This window comes from Mirounga leonina, unplaced genomic scaffold (genome assembly GCF_011800145.1).
Source record: "Mirounga leonina isolate KUSES-001 unplaced genomic scaffold, KU_Mleo_1.0 Mir_239, whole genome shotgun sequence".
Lineage (NCBI taxonomy): Eukaryota > Metazoa > Chordata > Mammalia > Carnivora > Phocidae > Mirounga > Mirounga leonina.
Window position 1 is genome coordinate 2,253,489 of NW_023270624.1, and position 7,456 is coordinate 2,260,944.

The 7,456-nt window shown below is 40.7% G+C and overlaps 1 long non-coding RNA gene across 1 annotated transcript in view; it reads right to left on the reverse strand.

Annotated features, from left to right (window-relative positions):
* Window positions 1–237: 237 nt before the first annotated feature.
* The window catches only part of LOC118026541, an 8,219-nt gene continuing 1,000 nt past the window's right edge, over window positions 238–7,456 (reverse strand). Inside the window, exon 3 of the long non-coding RNA XR_004683607.1 lies at window positions 238–264. This is a non-coding gene — a long non-coding RNA (uncharacterized LOC118026541). The remainder of the gene's footprint in view (window positions 265–7,456) is intronic.

Consider the following 7,456-nt stretch of genomic DNA (forward strand, 5'->3'; position numbering starts at 1 on the left):
CTGCCCATTTCTTAACTGGATTATTTGGTTTTGGGGTATTGAGTTTGTTAAGTTCTTTCTAGATTTTGGATCCTAACGCTTTATCAGATATGTCATTTGTTTCTTTACTGTTTCCTTCACTGTGCAGAAGCTTTTTATCTTGGTGAAGTCCTGATAGTCCATTTTTGCTTTTGTTTCCCTTGCCTCCAGAGACATGTCTAGTAAGAAGTTGTGGGGGTGCCTGGGTGGCTCAATTAAGCGTCTGCCTTTGGCTCAGGTCATGATCTCAGGGTCCTGGGATCGAGCCCCACATCGGGCTCCCTGCTCGCAGAAAACCTGCTTCTCGTTCTCTTCCCTGCTTGTGCTCTCTCTATCTCTGTTTCTCTCTCTCAAATAAATAAAATCTTAAAAAATAGTAAGAAGTTGCTATGGCTCAGGTCAAAGAGATTGCTGCCTATGTTCTCCTCTAGGATTCTGATGTTTCCTCATTTAAATCTTTCATCCATTTTGGATTTATTTTTGTGTAAGAAAGTGGTCCAGTTTTCCCAACACCATTTGTTGAAGAGGTTGTCTTTTTTCCATTGGATATTGTTTTCTGCTTTGTCTAAGATTAGTTGACCATACAGTTGTGGGTCCATTTCTGGGTTTTCTATTCTGTTGCATTGATCTATGTGTGTGTTTTTGTGCTAGTACTATAATTTCTTGACGACTACAGCTTTATAATATAGCTTGAAGTCTGGAATGGCCATGCATTCAGCTTTGCTTTCCTTTTTCAAGATTGCTTTGGTATTTGGGGTGTTTTCTGGTTTCATACAAATTTTAGGATTGTTTGTGCTAGCTTTGTGAAAAATGCTGGTAGTATTTTGAGAGGGATTGCTTTAAATGTGTAGTTTGCTTTGGGTAGTAGAGACTAAATGTCTTTTAATTTAAACAGCACTCAGAGGGATGCAAACCATAGGAGAGTTGTTTTTTTTTTTTTTTAAAGATTTTATTTATTTATTTGACAGAGAAAGACACAGCGAGAGAGGGAACACAAACAGGGAGTGGGAGAGGGAGAAGCAGACTCCCTGCCGAGCAGGGAGCCCGATGCGGGACTCGATCCAGGGACTCCAGGATCATGACCTGAGCCGAAGGCAGTCGCTTAACCAACTGAGCCACCCAGGCGCCCAGAAAGTCTTAACTATATAGAACAAACTGAGGGTTGATGGAGTGGAGGGGGGCTGGGGATGGACTAAATGAATGATGGGTATTAAGGAGGGCCCTTGTGTTGAGTACTTGGTGTTTATATGTAAGTGACGAACCACTGAATTCTACTCCTGAAACCAGTATTACAGTCTATTTTAGCTAACTAGAATTTAAATACAAAATTGAAAAATAGAAACAGCACTCTTAATAGGAAATGATTGGAAGTTGTGCAGCTTAAATTCTGCAGCCAACTTAAAGTCTCGGGCACTGATTCAATCAAAGACTGCTACTTATTTTTACATTTATGTAGGTAAACTAATTGTGGAAAGCTCTAGTAAACTAGATACAGATGAACTGGATAAACTTGGTGCAGCACAAAACTAGAATATTTGTTGAGGGATAAAGATCACCTACGTTTAAAATACAAGCTTTTTCCTAATCTTTAATGATGTCTTAGTCCTTAGTGATGAAATTTCTTAGTCTTTTTTTTTTCTCACCCCCTGAAATTTCTTAGTCCTTAATGCTTTTATTTTTTTTTAAAGTTATGCCAAACACATGAAAAAATGCTCAACATCACTCAGCATTAGGGAAATACAAATCTAAACCACAATGATACCACCTCACACCAGCCAGAATGGCTAAAATTAACAATTCAGCAAATAACAGATGTTGATGAGGATGTGGAGAAAGGGGAACCCTCTTACACTGTTGGTGGGAATGCAAACTGGTGCAGCCACTCTGGAAAATGGTATGGAGGTTCTTTAAAAGTTAAAAATAGAGCTACCCTATGGCCAAGCAATTGCACTACTAGGTATTTATCCAAAGGATACATAGTGTTTCAAGGGGGCACATGCACCCCAATATTTATAGCAGCAGTGTCGACTGTAGCTAAAATATGGGCCCAGATGTCCATCGACAGATGAATGGATAAAGATGTGGTCTATATACATAGTGGAATATTACTTAGCCATCAAAAAGGAATGAAATCTTGCCATTTGCAACAACATGGATGGAACTAGAGGGTATTATGCTAAGCGAGATAAGGCAGTCCGAGAAAGACAAATAGCATATGATTTCACTCATGTGAAATTTAAGAAACAAAACAGATGAACATAGGGGAAGGGAAGGAAAAATAAGACAAAAATAGGGAGGCAAACCATAAGAGATGCTGAACTCTAGGAAACAAACAGGGTTGCTGGAGGGTGGTGGTGGGGGGGAAGGGGTAACTGGGTGATGGGCATTATGGAGGGCACTTGAGGTAATGAGCACTGGGTGTTATATGCAATTGATGAATCACTAAATTCTACCCTTGAAACTATTAATACAGTATATGTTAAATTGAATTTAAATAAATTAAAAAAGTTATGTCAGATAAAAATTATATTCAAAACTCATATGTAGGAATCACTGGTTCACAAAATAAGGTTTGGAAAATGAGCTTAAAATTATGAGGCATAACTTTTAGGGGAAATTAAAGGAAAATACATGATAAGGATAAAATCAGGTTTTATGACTGAAACCACTTGCAGTCGTGTAAATAATACTAATATCACACGCAAACTTGTAGCATCTTTAGAAAATCCTTTGATTTCGGTTCCTTTCACAGATTTTGAGGCATTTAAAATTTAAGTAGGTACATTTAAACTTAACATGTGTTACTAAAAATATTTTATTATTTTTTAAGATTTTATTTATTTATCTGACAGAGACAGAGAGAGAAAGCACAAGCAGGGGGAGCAGCAGAGGGAGAGGGAGAAGCAGGCTCCCCGCTGAGTGGGGAGCCCGACGTGGGGCTTGATCCCAGGACCCTGGGATCATGACCTGAGCCGAAGGCAGATGCTTAACTGACTGAGCCACCCAGGCTCCCCTAAAAGTATTTTAAATAATGTTAAATACTTTTCTGTGTAAAGCTTAATTGAGGCAGTATATTATTGTGCCTAAGGGCCTGGACTGTCTGAGCTCAAAAGACTGGTGCCATGACTTACCAGCAGTATGATCTTGGGCAAGTTATTTAACCTCTAGTCCTTATATTTTCTCAATTTAAAAATGGAGGTACAGGGGCGCCTGGGTGGCTCAGTCGTTAAGCGTCTGCCTTCGGCTCAGGTCATGATCCCGGGGTCCTGGGATCGAGCCCCACATCGGGCTCCCTGCTTGGTGGGAAGTCTGCTTCTCCCTCTCCCACTACCCCTGCTTGCGCTCCCTCTCTCGCTGTGTCTCCATCAAATAAATAAATAAAATCTTTTTTTTTTTTTTTTAAAAGAAGGTACAATATACTTCAGTTAGTTGTCATGAGGAACAAGGATATAAACCCACTCAGAACAGTACCTGGTAGAGGGTTAACACTGCATGTGTGGTGGCTGTTTTTATTATTTAATGAGATGACAAGCTAAGGGAAAAATTATTTCTCAAAAACTCAGCAGGTTTAACAAGGGTACATATAATTCAGGGATTTTAGTAATATAGGCTGTCCCTTTAATTAACATTTATTAGCAAATTTTACATTATGTATTTCTCAGAGCAAGTTTCCAACCAAATTTTTTAAAAAAGCTTTATTGGAATATAATAGACACAAAATCTCACATACTGAAATGTACAATTTGAACAGGTGCCTGGTAGCTCACGGTGATCCTACAGTGGTTAGTACTCTGCGCTGTGAAATGTACAATTTGAAAAGTCCTGACATGTATATACAAATCATATTCTCACTACAATCAAGATAGAGAACACATCCACTACCCACAAGTTTCTGTGTACCAGCTTATACCCCCTCGTTTCTCTCCGCTAGGCAACCACTGATCTGCCTTCTGTCACTCTACATTAGTAAACTATTATGTTTCATTAGGAGATGGTGGTATGTATCACACCTTTAACTCAAGGTGGAGAAAAAAATCAAAGAACATAGAAAGGTAGTTAACCACAAAAAAAGTTTTTAAAGATGAAGGTAATTTAGAGTATTTCTGTGAAGAAATTAAAAAAATAAAAGTTACCAATGAAAGCCTGATGGGGTGCCTGGGTGGCTGTCAGTTAAGCGTCCTACTCTTGATTTCAGCTCAGGTCATGATCTCAGGATAGTGAGGCTGAGCCCTGCATCAGGCTCCACACTGGGTGTGGAGTCTGCTTAAGATTCTCTCCCTCTCCCTTTGCCCCTCCCCACCCCCACCACCCCCACTCACAGTCTCTGTTTCTAAAAAAAAATAAAAACAAAAGCTTGAGAAAATTTTACTTCACTGATAAAGAGTTGACTTGTGATACTATCTAGAAACTGATGGTGTTACTGACATCTTTATGTGGCTTTCATATTTTTACATTTCATTCAGTAACTTAATCTACAAGGGTTGATTGTTTATCTGCATCAGGGACTGGAAGGGGGCACACTTGTGGGCAGGGAGATCACGTAGACCTGTGCTATCCAATACATTAGCCACTAGCCACATACGGCTACTTACTTAGTGATTTTTAAAGATTTTATTTTTAAGTAATCTCTACACCCAACATGGGGCTTGAACTCACAACCCTGAGATTAAGAGTTGCATGCTCCACTGACTGAGCTAAAATTTTAGTTCAGTTGCACTAGCCACATTTTAAAGTTTCCAGAGTCCTACACATGGCTAGTGAACACCGTACTAGACAGTGCAGATACAGAAATTTCTATCACTGTTGAAAGTTCTATTGGACAGAGTTAATCTTAAGAAGATTCTTGAGGTACATTATCTACAATGGAGGTGGGGAAGGTCTAAACTGAAGCAATGGCAATCAAATGGAGAGGAGGGATCTCTAATGATACTTAATGTACTGCAGAGTGAAGACAGGTGGATTCATTTAGGATGTCTTCTATCTTTCTCCCTAGGTAAATGGGTGGATGGTAGAACCATTCAGCAACAAAATACAGAAGCAGGATTTGGGAAAGGGGATGAAATAATATTTGTACTCAGTGAGAGGTAACCCTTGCAAAGGCCAGTGGTCGTAGAAGCTGCGGGATCTCAGAATGTGATCTGTGGGGAGTCTGGGTGGAGATAGTGTTCCAAGAAAGGAATAGTAGCCATGGGTAGGGGCCATGCAAGGGGTCTCAGAGAAAGCAGGCTGCATGATGCATGAGATGGTCATAGACTAGCATCAGAGCCTGAAAAGTCCTGGCATGCAGGGTAAGGTTTTCAAACATGAGTGGGTCATGAAATCAGTGACATAGATCTCCACCAGCATTAAAAAAAAGAAAAGAAAAAAAGAAAAAAAAGAGTATAGAAAATATTAATATACTTTGCATGTAATTTGAGTAAAGATTGTTTCCTGAAACTTTTGTTATATTTACACAAATATACGTATATTGGGTTACAAGGTAAAACATATTTTTGGGTTGTGGTCCAATTAGTTTGACTGTCACCGATTTATAAAATGAGTACCACAGACTATAAGCTACATGCAAACTGGAATAGGTGTCTTTTTCCTCATTACCTAAAATCCTGGCACATAGTAGACACTCAGTGAAGACATAATATGTGAAGGAATAAATCAACAGGCCAGAGAAGTAAGGGGAAACCCAGGACAAGGGTGACTCGGAAGCTAAAGAAGGATGAGAGAGAATAAATAACCTAGTATCAGATGTCAGTGATTTGGTGATATTCAGAGCATGGATGATGACCTTATGTCTGCAATTTCTGTGGACTGACAGAAGCAGAAGCTAGACTGCAGAAGTAAATGGGAGAGGAGTGGAGACAAATGACAATGGAGAGACCTTTGTTTTGTATTGAAGATGTGAAAGCTGAGTATGTGTCTGGAAGAGATATGGGAAAGGCATGCTCTAGAACTAATGATGCCATCCATTAGCCATATGTGGTTGCTATTTAAATTAGAATTATTTTTTTTTAAACTTTCTATCATGAGTTAAAATGTCACCTTTATTTTTTAAGTTTATTTATTTATTTGTCAGAGAGAGAGAGCACAAGCAGGGAGAACAGCAGGCAGAGTAGCAGAGGGAGCAGACTTCCTGCCGAGCAGGGAGCCCGATGCAGGACTCGATCCCAGGACCCTGGATCATGACCTGAGCCGAAGGCAGCCGCCCAACGAACTGAGCCACCCAGGTGCCCCTCCTAGAATTAAATTTTAAAATGCCGTTCCTTAATAATACTAGCTCCACTTCAGGTGCTCTACAGCCACATGTGGCTAGTGGCTACCATATTGCTCAGAGCTGACACAGGACATTTCTATCATTGCAGTAAGTCTGCTGGAGTGCTGTTCTAGAAAAAAGTTTTAATTCATCATGTCTGTGCTGGCCTCCGTAAAACAAGCCAGTGTGCACTGCTCCCAAACTCCTCCTACTTGAAACATTATCCAAATCCAGCAAACAAACAAAACAAAACAAAAACTGCTGGAGAAATTACAGTCAATCAACGATATTACATTCGGTCTCAGTGGGAGTTAACCCTAGGAAATGCAGGTGGGGGTATCAGGGAGGCTGGTGAACTTCAGGATGTGATCTAAGAGTAGTCTGCAAAGTACGTGTGTTCATGATGTTATCCCACCCAATGCAACAAAAATATGTGACAGCTAGAGGCAGCTCAGCATTGCTCATGACTGAATGCACAGGGAGAAGGACCCGCAGGACAAGGTGTAAGGATGACAGATACTGCAGCAGTGCTGGACGGGAAAGGCTGGGAGAATTCAGGCTAGGTTAGAGGATGGTGGGTCAAGCGGGGTCATTACAGTGACATTCCAGTTTTAAAAAATTAAAGTTACTAGCAGAGAACAAATAAATACATTGTTCCTGATTTCTGTATGTAATTTTCCTGGCTACCTTAATAACAAAAAGGAATGTGACAGAAGACAGGGATTACTGTCCACAAGATCCGTCTACTTAGACGCTTTAACTCCGTTTCCCGCTGACTCACTGGAGAAGTTACTTCTAGAACTTACAAAATAAAACTGCCAACTTCGTGGAAAAAATCTTTTCAATCATTTATTTATTTTTTAGAAGATTTTATCTATTTATTTGAGAGAGGGACACGACAGAGACAGCGAGAGAGAGCAGGAACGGGAGGAAGGAGAAGCAGGCTTCCCGCAGAGCAGGGAGCCCGACGCGGGGCTCGATCCCGGGACCCCGAGATCACGACCCCAGCCAAAGACAGACGCGTAACTGACTGAGCCCCCCAGACGCCCTTAAATCACTTTTTTTTTTTTTTATTTGCAAGAGAGAATGAGAGAGAGAGCACATGAGATGGGGGAGGGTCAGAGGGAGAAGCAGACTCCCCGCCGAGCAGGGAGCCCGATGCGGGACTCGATCCCGGGACCCCGGGATCAT